Genomic DNA, 15,097 nt, shown 5'->3' on the forward strand with positions numbered 1-15,097 from the left:
CAATTAGAAGATTTTAAAAAGGTGTAAGAGAATACCTTGGACAATTTAGCATTTTTGGATATGAACCAAAAAGGACAAAATTTAAAAGTGAGGGGTCTTCCAGAGATTGAGGGGGAGATCCTGAGAGAAAAAATGATTGGGGAATTGCCTAAATTATTAGACATGAAAGAGGAAGACTTAGAGTACATGGTTTTTAGAATAAAAGTTACCTCAGCTCAAGCAAGAGCAAAAAAAATACCCAGGAGACTGCTTGATAACATTTAGCTCAATTGAAGTCCAAAATACAGTACTAAGGAAAACTAGAGAACAGAAATGGTCTATTGATGGCAAAAGAATATTGGTGTTTAAGGACATTCCAATTAGGTTTCTTCATAAACGAAATGGATATAAGGACTTAACTAAGAATTTAAATGCGAACAAAATAAGATTTTGATGGGAGTACCCAGAGGGAGTGTCGTTTTACTATAAGGATAAAAAATTTAAAATAAAGACTGAACTAGAGAAGAAGAAATTTGGTAGAAGGTATAAAGAACTGGGGGAAGTCAAGGAGAGTGAAGAAGAAAACCAGGACCAGGAGCAAGAGTTAGAGGTTAGTGATCAGTGTGATATAAACCATAATAAAATATTTAATAAAGCGGACTTCCGCTCCACCCGCCATTTGCAGCAGCCGCTCGAGGAATCTCGGAGATTTGAGATTCCTTGCCTGGGGAAGAAGGGGTGTGTGGAAGCTACACAAACCCCCACAAAGAAGTCTCAGCCTGGGCTGGCAGAGAACGTGGAACCAGCAGAGCCAGGATTAGTCTCCTCACCTCCCGCTAGCCCTCCGAGGCGGCGAGAGAGGCTGGGTGGCAGACAAGGCTCTTGGATCGACGCTACTTCTCCCAGACGCAGCTTGGTGGCGGCGCCAAATTGAGCGGTGGATCCTTCCCAAATTGGACTACAAATACCAGTTGGACCCTGTGAGTAATTTCAATATTAAATCTGAAGCAATTTGAGATCAGGAGAGGGGTTTAAATGGGATGGGAAGTCAACCCCCACCCCCACTGCATTAAAACCGAAAGTAAAGACAAACAGCTACAACCGGATACAGACTTTAAAAAATAATATCTCCTGAATGATAGCACGAAATCTCCCCAAAATCAGGGAGAAGGGGGAGAGGACGCTTTACTAGAGACCCCCAAAGTTTCAGCTTTTTTGAAGTGGTACTTCCGCTGAAATTTGCCTCGAAATTTGCCCCTGGCAGCCAGACAGGCAGAGCAGTGATGTCACAAAGGCTCTGCTATTTGCATGAACTCTTCAACTCTCGGTCTGCACAGACTGCCTTTGAAGTTATCTGACAGCTGTAAGAGCCCTACGCCAAAGGATAACCCTACGCCAAAGGATAAATGGACATAAATCTGACATCAGGAATCAGAAGACAGAAAAACCAGTAGGAGAACACTTCAATCTCCCAGGACATTCTATACAAGATCTCAAAGTAGCTGTCTTACTGCAAAAGAATTTCAGAAATAGACTGGAAAGAGAAGTTGCTGAATTACAACTTATCACCAAGCTCAAAACCATGGAGGGACCTGGTTTGAACAGAGATATCGGATTCTTATCTCATTATACATGATAAGCGATCTTCAGCCATCTCAACCCTTGCTTTTTCATGCAAAACCATTTGCAGTCCTTTTCGGTCATCAACAGCTATCAGTCAGTCAATCACCCATTTCCACCACCCTTCTGAGTGATCCCCCCTCCCCATCCCCACCCCTCCCCACCCCTTCTCTACATAAGTGCCTGGGGACTCCCATTTCACTGTATCTGAAGAAGTGTGCATGCACACGAAAGCTCATACCAAAATAAAAACTTAGTTGGTCTTTAAGGTGCTACTGAAGGAATTTTTTTATTTTACTTTGACCCAGACCAACACGGCTACCTACCTGTAAGAGCCCTGACAGACTTGAAAATCTGCAATTTTCTGCCTGTGTGCTGAAGGGGAAGTTAAAATAAAGGCTTTTTAAAGACTTGTAGTGTATAAGTAACCTGAAATAGACTCTGAAAGGCCCTGAAAGACTCTACCCAGCCATCTACAGGAAGCCAGGTGCATTCCCACAGCATAGTAAAACTCTTGGGAACAAATTACAAGATATCATTGTGTTGATTTTAAGTGACCTTGAAACTGCAGCTGCAAGTATTAAAGACAAAGACTGCTTATTGTGAAAGAACCTTGTATTTAGGATGTCAGGTCCGGCTCAAAAATCACCAAAAGAAAGATTTTAAGCCCAAGAGAAATTAGACAAGGCAATACAAGCCCAGGCTGCAGCCCTACCTAGGAGACCATCTACCACTGCTTTACATCTGGTGAATCACAAGGGGCACAGCAAGGGCAGCAAGCTATCCAAGTTGAACATCTATTAACAGCATTGACTGAAATCAAAGACCAGCTGGATGTGAATTCTGCAGATGTCAAATCGGTGATCAAAAGATTGGATGGAATTGATGCAACGGTGACAGCAAACACTGAGGCTATACAAAAAAACCAGAAAGTATCGGAAGAGGCTATAAAGGAGGCGAGAGAGTGCAAGGAACAAGTCAAAGGTGTCGTGGATAGAATTACAGAACTTGAACAACAAAGACTAGAACTTCAGCAACAAGAAGAAGCTACGCAGATCGCTGTCGCCTTCCTACAATTAAAACAACGTGAACATCACCTGCGCTTAAGACGTGACCCGGAGACAGATAGAGAAAAACAATCCGAAAGAAATTGTGATTGAGGATTTCGTCAACCAGTGGAAATTGGATAAAGAAGAACTAAATAAAACGACCCAAAAAGTGTACAGATTGGGCCCAAGAGGTGAGAAAGGAGCCAAAATACCCGGCGATTGCATCATAGAATTCCAGACAAGAGCACAAAGAGACTAAATACTTGGCCTGCACTTTCAGGACAACTTGAAAATAAAGGGAGAACAGGTAATTTTATTTAAGGAAATTCCTAAACTCTTTCTTTCGTTTAGAAGCAGATACCTGGATTTGGCAAATGCATTAAAGAAGAAAAATATCCAATTTCGGTGGGAATATCCTCAAGGCCTGTTCTTCAGATACAAAGAGAGAAACATAAAAATTAAAAATCCGGATGAAAAGAGAAAGTTCCTGCAGAAATACGCAAAGGATTTCAATTTGGAAGCACCTGGCTCACCAGAATTGCCATCGGAATTGCTTGGGGCAACGGGAGGAAGTGATAAATAAGAAAGATGTCTTTAAAATTTACAACATGGAACGTTAGAGGTTTGAATTCCAAAATTCGAAGAAATCAGATATACATTGATAAAACAGAATTTGGACATTATTTGTTTACAAGAGACGCATGTAAAAAGACAACATAAAAATATGTTGCTCAACAAAAAATTAGGCCAAGCATTTATCACAGCAGACAGAGTTAAAAAAAGAGGAGTGGTGATTTACGTTAAAGACAAGTGGGAATCTAAATTGCTGTTTAAAGATGAAGAAGGCAGATGTATTGCAGTGGAAGTAACAGCACAAGGCGAAAAATTGTTAGTGTTGGGAATCTATGCACCAAATGATGCGAAAGCAGAATTTTTCCGAAAGATTCATGATATCTTATTGGACTATATGGACTATAAAATGGTGGTGATGGGGGATTTGAACGCAGTGGCATCTACTATGCTGGACAGATCTCAGAGACAGAAATTCACCAATGATGGAAGATTACCAAAATCTTTTTTCGAGATGGCGGATAATATGGACTTAATAGATGCCTGGAGAATTAGAAATCCACTGGAGAAAGAAGGGACTTTTTATTCAGAGGCTCAAAAATCGTGGTCAAGAATTGATTATATTTGGATAACTAGAGAACTGGCACCCAAGATTATCAAGTCACAGACTTATCCCAAAATCTGTTCTGATCATAATGCGGTGGTTCTGGAGTTGAGATTAAATATACAGGGAACTTTTAGATGGAGAATAAATGATGTCTTAATGAGGAATGAAGAAGTGATAAAGGAAGCCCAAAAAACCCTGAAAGATTATTTTGAAATTAATCTGAAGATGGAAATAGATAAAAGGGTGGTTTGGGATGCAAGCAAAGCTGTCATGAGAGGATTTCTGATTCAACAAAATGCAATAATGAAGAAGAGACAAAATGAGAAAAAAGAGAAGATTTTGGAACAATTAAAAGAGAAGAAGAAATTAAGGACAGATCTTAAGAATCAGCAATATCAGAAAAGTATAAAATTATTACAAGTACAATATGCACAGCTCCTAAACCAGGAAATAGAATGGAAGATTAAAATGATGAATCAAAGGACTTTTGAATCAGCTAACAAATGTGGAAAATTGTTGGCTTGGCAGCTATAGAAGAGACAAAAAATGAATACGATAACAAGCATAAAGAGAGAAGATGAAATAATACAGAACCCTGTGGAAATAAGACGCTGCTTCCAAAATTATTATAAGCAATTATACAAGAAAGAAAAAGAACAGATGGAAAAAATTAAGAGCTACTTGGAAAAGAATGGACTGCAAAATATTCCCATGGAAAAGAAAAACCTACTCAATTATAAAATAACAACACAAGAGATAGAATATGCAATCGGCCAAATAAAGATAGGTAAAACACCAGGACCGGATGGGCTCTCAGCTAAATACTACAAAGCATTGAAGGACTGGTTAGTAGAGCCGCTGAAAGACGTATGTAACAGCATCCTTGGGGGAGACAAAACACCCGATACCTGGAAAGAGACCTTCATTACTCTGATACCAAAGCCAGATATGGACGGAATGCAGATGAAGAATTACCGCCCCATCTCCTTATTAAATGTAGGTTACAAAATTTTTGCAAATATTTTAGCGGCAAGATTAAAGAAGATATTGAAAGAGCAGATTCATTATGATCAAGCAGGTTTTTTGCCTACAAGACACATGAAAGATAATATTAGAAACATTATTGATATTCTAGAACGCTTAGAAGTAAAGATTAACACCAAGGCAGTATTAATGTTTATAGATGCAGAGAACCCCTTCATGGATCAATGCCTTGTCGTGACGAAGGGGCTTGAATAACTCAGAGAAGCTATGAGCTATGCCATGCAGGGCCACCCAAGATGGACAGGTCATAGTGGAGAGTTTTGACTAAACGTGATCCACCTGGAGAAGGAACTGGCAAGCCACTCCAGTATCCCTGCCAAGAAAACTCCATGGACAAAGACAACAGGCATAAACATGGAGGTTTCGTACACCCCAGGTAGTGTGGTTGCTGACCTTGAGCCAGACATCTTGGAGAGTGAAGTCAAATGGGCCTTAGAAAGCACTGCTAATAACAAGGCCAGTGGAAGTGATGATATTCCAGCTGAACTATTTAAAATTTTAAAAGATGATGCTGTTAAGGTGCTACACCAAATATGCCAGCAAGTTTGGAAAACTCAGCAATGGCCAGAGGATTGGAGAAGATCAGTCTACATCCCAATTCCAAAGAAGGGCAGTGCCAAAGAATGCTCCAACTACCGCACAATTGCGCTCATTTCACATGCTAGCAAGGTTATGCTTAAAATTCTACAAGGCAGGCTTAGGCAGTATGTGGACCGAGAACTCCCAGAAGTGCAAGCTGGATTTCGAAAGGGCAGAGGAACCAGAGACCAAATAGCAAACATGCGCTGGATTATGGAGAAAGCTAGAGAGTTCCAGAAAAACGTCTACTTCTGCTTCATTGACTATGCAAAAGCCTTTGACTGTGTCGACCACAGCAAACTATGGCAAGTTCTTAAAGAAATGGGAGTGCCTGATCACCTCATCTGTCTCCTGAGAAATCTCTATGTGGGACAAGAAGCTACAGTTAGAACTGGATATGGAACAACTGAGTGGTTCAAAATTGGGAAAGGAGTACGACAAGGTTGTATATTGTCTCCCTGCTTATTTAACTTATATGCGGAATTCATCATGCAAAAGGCTGGACTAGATGAATCCCAAGCCGGAATTAAGATTGCCGGAAGAAATATCAACAACCTCAGATATGCAGATGACACAACCTTGATGGCAGAAAGCGAGGAGGAATTAAAGAACCTTTTAATGAGGGTGAAAGAGGAGAGCGCAAAATATGGTCTGAAGCTCAACATCAAAAAAACCAAGATCATGGCCACTGGTCCCATCACCTCCTGGCAAATAGAAGGGGAAGAAATGGAGGCAGTGAGAGATTTTACCTTCTTGGGCTCCTTGATCACTGCAGATGGTGACAGCAGTCACGGAATTAAAAGACGCCTGCTTCTTGGGAGAAAAGCAATGACAAACCTAGACAGCATCTTAAAAAGCAGAGACATCACCTTGCCGACAAAGGTCCGTATAGTTCAAGCTATGGTTTTCCCAGTAGTGATGTATGGAAGTGAGAGCTGGACCATAAAGAAGGCTGATCGCCGAAGAATTGATGCTTTTGAATTATGGTGCTGGAGGAGACTCTTGAGAGTCCCATGGACTGCAAGAAGATCAAACCTATCCATTCTGAAGGAAATCAGCCCCGAGTGCTCCCTGGAAGGACAGATCCTGAAGCTGAAGCTCCAATACTTTGGCCACCTCATGAGAAGAGAAGACTCCCTGGAAAAGACCCTGATGTTGGGAAAGATTGAGGGCACTAGGAGAAGGGGACGTCAGAGGACAAGATGGTTGGACAGTGTTCTCGAAGCTATGAACATGAGTTTGACCAAACTGCGGGAGGCAGTGCAAGACAGGAGTGCCTGGCGTGCTATGGTCCATGGGGTCACGAAGAGTCGGACACGACTAAATGACTAAACAACAACAACAACAAGATGCAGAGAAAGCCTTTGATAATGTCTCTTGGAGTTTTATGATACAGAATATGGAAAATATGGAGGTGGGGCAGGGATTGATTTGAAAGCAATATACTCTGACCAGAAAGCAAAGATTATAACAAACAATGTAGTATCAGAGGAAATTAGAATTGAAAAGGGTACTAGGCAAGGGTGTCCATTTCCCCCCCTGCTTTTTATAACAATCCTGGAAGTCTTATTGAACTTGATCAGAAAGAATGAGGATGTGAAAGGAATTGTAGTAGGTTCAAAGCAATATAAGTTAAAAGCTTTAGCCGATGACCTGGTACTGACTCTTCAAGATCCAGAGATAAGTGTAATTAAAGCCTTGGAAGTGATTCAGGAGTTCGGTCAGCTAGCAGGATTTAAATTAAATAAAATAAAGACTAAAGTTCTAAGTAAAAATCTGTCGGTAGAGGAAATTAACAAACTTCAGAATAGTACAGGGTTGACATTTGTTAAGAAGGTGAGGTACCTGGGAGTGAATATGACTGCAAAGAATATCAATTTATTTAAAAATAATTATGATAAATTATGGAAAGAGATAAAATATGATCTAGGTTGGTCAAATCTGAAATTATCTATTATGGGCCGCATTTCTGTTATAAAAATGAATGTATTGCCAAAGATGTTGTTTTTATTTCAAGCGTTACCTATTGTAGACAATGTTCGTTGTTTTAAAGAATGGCAAAAGGTATTATCGAGGTTCATATGGCAAGGGAAAAAGCCAAGGATTAAATATAAACTTTTAACAGATGTTAAAGAAAGAGGAGGCTTTCCCCTACCAGATCTCAAGTTGTATTTTGAAGCAGCAGCCTTTTGCTGGTTAAGGGAGTGGTTTCTATTAAAGAATGATGATGTGTTAGATTTGGAAGGACATGACAATGCGTTTGGATGGCATGCATATTTATGGTATGATAATGTCAAGGTCCATAAAGGATTTAAAAATCATATTATTAGAAAATCATTGTATAATGTATGGAATAGATATAAAGATCTATTAGAGCCAAAAACACCCAGGTGGATCTCACCAGCAGAAGCTAAAATGCAGAAAAGACTGAATATGTCAACAAAATGGTTGAAATATTTTGGTGGAAGATGGAGATCAGATTAAGTTAAAACCGTACGAGGTGTTGAAGGGTAAGATAAATGACTGGTTTCAATACCATCAAATTAATGAAATGTATAAAAAGGATAAAAAAGTTGGTTTTCAAATGAAAAAGTCTAAATTGGAAATAGAATTGTTAGATTCAAAGAGTAAGAATTTATCAAAAATGTATAATTTATTGTTGGAATGGCATACGAAAGATGAGCAAACAAAATGTGTCATGATAAAATGGGCAAATGATGTAGGATATAATATCATGGTGGAAGATTGGGAAAGGTTATGGAAGCAGAATATGAAGTTTACTGCATGTACAGTTTTAAAAGAAAATTTAATGAAAATGATGTATAGATGGTATCTGACTCCGGTAAAGTTAGCAAAGATTTATCATAAACAAGGCAATAAATGTTGGAAATGTATAAAAACAAGAAGGAACTTTCTCCCACATGTGAGAGACTTCTGGGAAAAAATTAATAACGAATTGAAAAAAGTGTTGAAAACACTTTTGTTAAAAATCCAGAGGCCTTCTTCCTTGGCATAACGGGAGAGGATATACCTAGAAAGGATGTTACCTTCTTTTTGTATGCCACAACAGCAGCAAGAATTCTACTTGCAAAGAATTGGAAGAATGAAGAAATACCAACAGTGGATGAATGGCAGAAGAAGTTGATAGAATATATGGAACTGTCTGAACTGACCAGGAGACTCCGAGATCGAAGTGAAGCAGAAGTGGAAGAAGACTGGAAGAAATTTAAAATTTATTTAAAAGAATAAGCATATAATAGATTAGAATTAGTGGAAGTGAGGGAGATAAATAGATATGGTAGATAATACAATGGTATAAAACAAGTATTATTAGAAATAGTTGATAAATTAATTAAGAAGAAGATTTGGTTAGAATATAAAAGGTTAAAATGTGAAAGATATAGAAACAAGGTTAATATTAAAGTAATAACTAGAAAATATATAAGATTTAGACTTTACTATTGAAGATATGTAAAGAATCGCAGAAGGAGGAGGAATGAGGAAGTCAATAGATTAGCAACTAGGGTTATAAATTTGAATTTTTGTTTTTATATTTTTTGTATTGTTGTACTTTTTGTGTTTTGTATGTTTTTTGTTTTGTATTTTTTAAATGTGTTTTTTATTTGTTTTGGGGGGAAATCTTAATAAATATATTATTAAAAAATTTAATAAAGCAAACAAAATGACAATCAAAATAATCTAATGGAACGTGACTGGAATGAACGATAAAAAAAGGAAATAAAATTGGACATGTGATATAATGCAGATATAACGTGCTTACAAGAAACACATGTCATAAATAGATTCAAAATTCAAAATTGGGGAAAGAATTTATTTCATCGGGCCCCCATAAGAAGAGGGGAGTGGTGGTATATGTTAAAAACAAGTACTGTACAATGCTAAACAAGTATTTAAAGATAATGAAGAAAGGATAATTGGAGTGCAAATAGAGATTTCAGGAGAACAAATAATCGTTGTATGTCCCCCTGACAGAAAGCTGATTTCTATTTTAAAAAACTGGATTAAATCTACTGTATATGGATTATAAAATAGTGATGTTGGGTGACTTTAATGGGGTGACATCTTTAGAAATGGATAGGTAATTAAGAAAAATCAAAACAAATCAGTGGAAATTACCAAACTCATTTGATCTGCTGGTGGAAAACAATGAGCTAGTAGACATTTGGAGAGTGAAAAATCCAACAGTTAAGGAATTCACGTACTTCTCAGAACCAAGCCAATGTTGGAGTAGGACTGACCAAATTTGGATATCGAAACTTTTAACAACCAAAGTTTCTAAACTTGAAATCCTACCTAAGATACTTTCAGATCATAATGTGGTATCTAGAGGGAAATGAACGATTATTTGCTGAATACTGAATAGACAATTGAATTCAAAAACCAATTGAATTAAACTTAGGCAAAGGAACAGATATAAATGTTGTGTGGGACGCTAGCAAGGCTGTTATGAGAGGGTTTCTCCTGCAACAAAATTGGATACTTAAGAGAAAAAGACAAAAAGCTAAGGAAGACATAGCAACAAAAATAAAATAAATAGAGAAAGTGCTAGTCAAGAAACCACAGGACCCAAAAGCAGGCATATAAGCTCCTACAAACACAACTAGATTTGATTATAAATCAGGAGTGGAGAATTAAATACTTAAAACAAAAAAAATGTGAATCAGCCAACAAGATGGGGAAATGGTTGGCTTGGCAACTAAAGAAAAACTAAAGAAAAAACAAAGCCAAAACAACATAACCAGAATAGTAGATAATAAAGAATCAATAGACAAACCCAAGGAAATAAAGACGATCTTCTGTACGTTCTATAAACAACTATACAGTGCACCCAAGGAAGACAAAGACAAGATAAAAAGATACTTGGAGGAGCACAAATTAGAGAGAATCCCACAAGAAAGAATAGAACAGTTGGAATCTCCAATCCTAGAGGAAGAAATTCGAGAGGCAATAATGCAAGGGTCAACAGTAAGACCCCTGACCATAATGGATTAACATTTCATTACTATAAGAAATTATCTCAACAACTATCCCCCAGACTAAAGGATATAATGAACAACATAATGGAAAGAGGCCAGGTTCCAAAGTCTTGGGAAGAAGCTTATATCACGCTGACCCATAAACAATGGTCGGAGCCAATGAGTGTAAAAAATTATAGGCCAATATCTCTTCTAAATAATGATTACAAACTTTTTGTGACTATATTGGCCCAGAGATTTAAAAAGATGATCAATTTTCAAATACACTCGGACCAGGTGAGATTTTTACCAGGGCGCCACTTGATATTGAAGATTCGCAACCTCTTGAATATAATAAGAGGTTTTTGGAAACCAAGATCAACAAACAGGCCACATTAATTTTTATCGATGCTGAAAAAGCATTTGATCATCTTTCCTGGCCTTTATGAAACAAAACCTAGAAAGTATTGCAGCCTTATTGCTGTAACCGGGTTCTGTGTTGCACCCAGTAAGAAAATGACAGGAAGCAGTCAATGGAGACTCCGGGGTTTCTCTCTAAAGGAGAAAGGCTTTATTTGCAAATAACAACTCACAGAGCAAGTACCAAGGAATGATTTTCCAAACTCAATTCTTATACCCTTTTCTGACTATGATTTCCTAAGACACAGACGCAGGATCTAAAGCATCCACGCAAGGCAAAAGGTCAGAAACATAGAGCACAGACGCACTATGGTGGTCTGTGCATCCTTGCCCCCTCCTCCACATCATCTGTTACTTATCTCTGACTTTCTCCCTGTGCCCTTGGGCATGTTCCCTGTCTGGGGCAGCTTAGCGCATCATTCCCTTCTGATAAGGGAATCCTTTTGCTAGGAATATTTTCCTTTTGGCAAGGCTGCTCTGTCTTCCTGCAATGTCTCTTTCTCAAGGCTTTTACTTCATTGGGGCCTCTGGCATAACACAGGGTGAAAGGGACTATGAGTCAGGCCCCGCTTTGGGATTCCTAAGTCATCCTTTTACTTGGTTCCTCTCTGAGCTTGAACAGGTATAGTACAGGGATATATTCAATATTAGCAATAATAAGCTGTGTTCAATTCAAATGGCCACCATCACCTCCTCCAGTATGGGTATAGGTAAGAACTTTATGAACCTTATGAACAAAAGCAAGGCAGGGTTGCCAATTGTTGCCCCTCTTGTTTATTACAATGCTGGAGGTGTTACTGCATAAGATCAGGAATTCAGAAAACATCACAGGAATTAAATATGGGATAAAGGAGTATAAGGTTAAAGCCTTCGCTGACGATATAGTTCTAACTTTACAAAACCCCTTAAACTCAACAGCGGAAGCAATTAAAGTGATAGAAGAGTATGGAGCACTGGCAGGATTTAAAATTAACAAGAATAAAACTAAATTGATGGTAAAAAATCTAAAGGAAGAGCAAACAGACCAACTCCAAAAAGATTCGGGAATATCAGTAGTAAAGAAAATAAAATATCTTGGTATCTGGCTCACCCCAAAAAACAACAATCTATTTAAAGATAATTACAAATCAACCTGGAAGGAGGTGAAAATAATGCAGGGAACTTGGAAAAGATTGAAATTATCTTTTGGAGCAGAATTGCTGCAATCAAAAAGACAATACTGCCCAAAATATTATTCCTATTTCAGACCATTCCTATAATTACAGGACAAAGTATTTTCAGAGATTGTCAGAAAGTAATATCTAGATTTATATGGCAGGGAAAGAAGCCCAGGATAAAGTTTAAATGGTTGACAGATAAAAGAAAAGGGGGGGGGCTTCTCACTGCCGGATTTTAAATTATACTATGAAGCAGCTTCAATGATCTGGATAAGAGAATGGTTAACCCTGGAAAATACTGGTGTTCTGGACTTGGAGGGCTTTAAAAATATCTTTGGGTGGCATGCATACCTGTGGTATGGCAAGGCAGAGGTTCACAAAGACTTTCTAAACTTTCTAAGACCACTATTTGAAATTTGGAACATGTACAAAGATTGGTTTGAAAGAAAAACCCCATGGTGGTTCTTGGTGAGGCGTTCTTGGTGAAAAAAAATCAATATGGAAAGGAAGTGGCTGACATATAGAGAACTATTGATAGAGGAGAATAATATGATTAATATCAAGCCCTATGAGGAGCTAAAAGATAAATTATCAGGGTGGCTGGAATACCATCAATTGCACAATGTATTTGTGAAAGACAAAAAAATCAAAAGGATTCCAAAACACAAGCTCAGAACTGGGAAAAATGGTGATACAAAATAGTACAAAGATGCTGTCTAAGGTTTACGAATATCTGTTGGAATGAAATATGTAGGATGAGGAAGTCAAAAGGCAAAAACTATGGAACTCAGGAATAAAGTTTACAGCGAGTGTAACATTGAAGGAAAATTCATATAAAATTATGTATATGTGGTATATTACCCTGAAATATGGGGGTGGAATCTAAAAATCTTACAATGAATGGAGATCCTGAAAAATTCCTTTGCGAGAAAGATCTTAGATCTTCTTAAAGGGTCTGTAGCAAAAGCTCATATTAGGATCAGTAGTTTCTACAAAAAATTAGTAGATGCTTCAAATTTATTATTAGCCAAGCAGGCTTTTCTAACCTTTTCCCACAATTCAATATGGTCCAAGGGAATGGAGACTACCCTCACACGATATTCCTTGCCGGAATTTGCTGCACTGTCATCATGGGAACAAGTCAAAATTCATGATTGGATCCTAGCTAAAGACAAAGCCATGGATTTGGCATGGTCCAAGCCTCTCCATGTGGTTCCCTAGAGTGAAGGTTGTAAGATCACCTGCAAATTATTTGAGTGATCTGATGGAGTCCAACCTAAGAAGAGCTTTCTCTATGGCCCGATTTCATACTCTACCTACGGCCTTCCTCCAGGGTATTGACCTCAAGATGACCAGCACCTCTGCCTTTGCAGTATGAAAGAGATAGAGGATTTTTTACATTTCTTTTTTCACTCCCCTTTATATGATTCAATAAGACATAAGCTTCTTCTCCTGACCCTGTCCATCATTATAACCTAGACAAATTGTCTGAAATTCCTGCTAGTGGATGCAAACCCGCAAGTTTCACATGGAGTGGCCGTCTCCATCTTGCAGGTTCTGAAACTTAGGGTTTATTTGACAGGGTAGCGCGTTCCAGCCCCGCACCATTATCACCCTCCTTAATCTCTTTCTAGTTTAATTTGTACCCCAGGTTTTTATTTGTTATATATTTGTGTTATATATATATATATATATATATATATATATATATATATATATATATGTTAGATATTTGGTTTTTAAACTTTATATTTTAGCTCTAATTTATCATAATTAAAGTTCTTATTATGTTATGCCTTGATTGTAGCATCGATCAGTTTATGTTTTTGTATGCACTTGGCATTGTTCTGTTCTGTTTTGTTTTGTTGGGTTGTATGCTATGGCTAAATGCTAATGCAATAAAGAGTTGATTGAAAATAAATATGAGGGTATTATTCCATTGTTTCTATTTTGATAATGTATTCTGTGTTATTTTATCCTGTGAACTGCACCTGCGGGTGTATAACAGTATAATAACACCTACGGTACTACTACTACTACTACTACTACTACTACTACAAAATATTGTGGGTGCACGGGCTTCCACATAACCCAAAATCCATCATAGATTCCTGCAAGGAGATTCTCTTGCTTTAGATACTGTGTAGGTAACCTTTGGCCTTCTAGATATTCCTCATCATTCCTAGCCATTGCCTTTGCTTGCTGGGACTGATGGGATTCTGGACATAGAATTGCATTGAGGCTCCATGCAACAACCCCGGAAGTGTTTACTTCTGGGTTTTGCCGTGTGTGTGTGTGTGTGTGTGTGTGTGTGTGTGTGTGTGTGTGTAGAAGAGTTCTACATGCTTCGCACATGCGCAGAAGTGCTCTATTGTGGACTTTTCGGGGTGCAAATTGCACCCCGGAACAGATCGTGTCCACAACCAGAGGTACCACTGTATAAATTAACAGGAATTTTCTTAATTGTGATAGTGCCTGTCTACATTCTCACTATAGTTATCCATTCATTTCAAAACAAATGAAAATTTTAAATGAATGTGGTTTGTTTGATTCCATGTTCAATTCAATTTGAGTGATGAATAAGGATGAATGTGCACATCTTTTGTATCCATATAGTGTCACAGGGGAGATGGTCACCTGAACTAGAATTAAATTCAAAAAGCAATGATGCCTTTATGTCATCTATGGAAGTTGATATTCTGCAATTCTTTGGAAAAAATGTGAAAATTATAAGGATTTCAGCAGCCTCTCCTGGGACATGCTGTTTTCTTTCCCCAGAATGCTCCAGATGTGATGTCATTCCAATGAATTATTGGGAAATTACTGTTACAAAAGTATGGTGGGACTATCAATGGGGCAGCCATTCCACACGCACCTGGAATCTGAGACAGCATCTGAGGCTTACTGGGAAAATAAAATGAGAGCCACCAGAGACTGCCCCCACCCCCCAATCAACTCTGCTGCCTATATCACAGCTGGCAAAAGAAAGAAAAGAAATTAAATGAAGCGGGGGAGGGCAAATGTAATTTTAACAAAAGAAAAACAATCACAAATGTGTTTTGATGAATGAAGAATGAAATCAAATTAGTATTAGGA

The sequence above is a fragment of the Zootoca vivipara genome, chromosome 16, assembly GCF_963506605.1.
Source record: "Zootoca vivipara chromosome 16, rZooViv1.1, whole genome shotgun sequence".
Classification (NCBI taxonomy): Eukaryota; Metazoa; Chordata; class Lepidosauria; order Squamata; family Lacertidae; genus Zootoca; species Zootoca vivipara.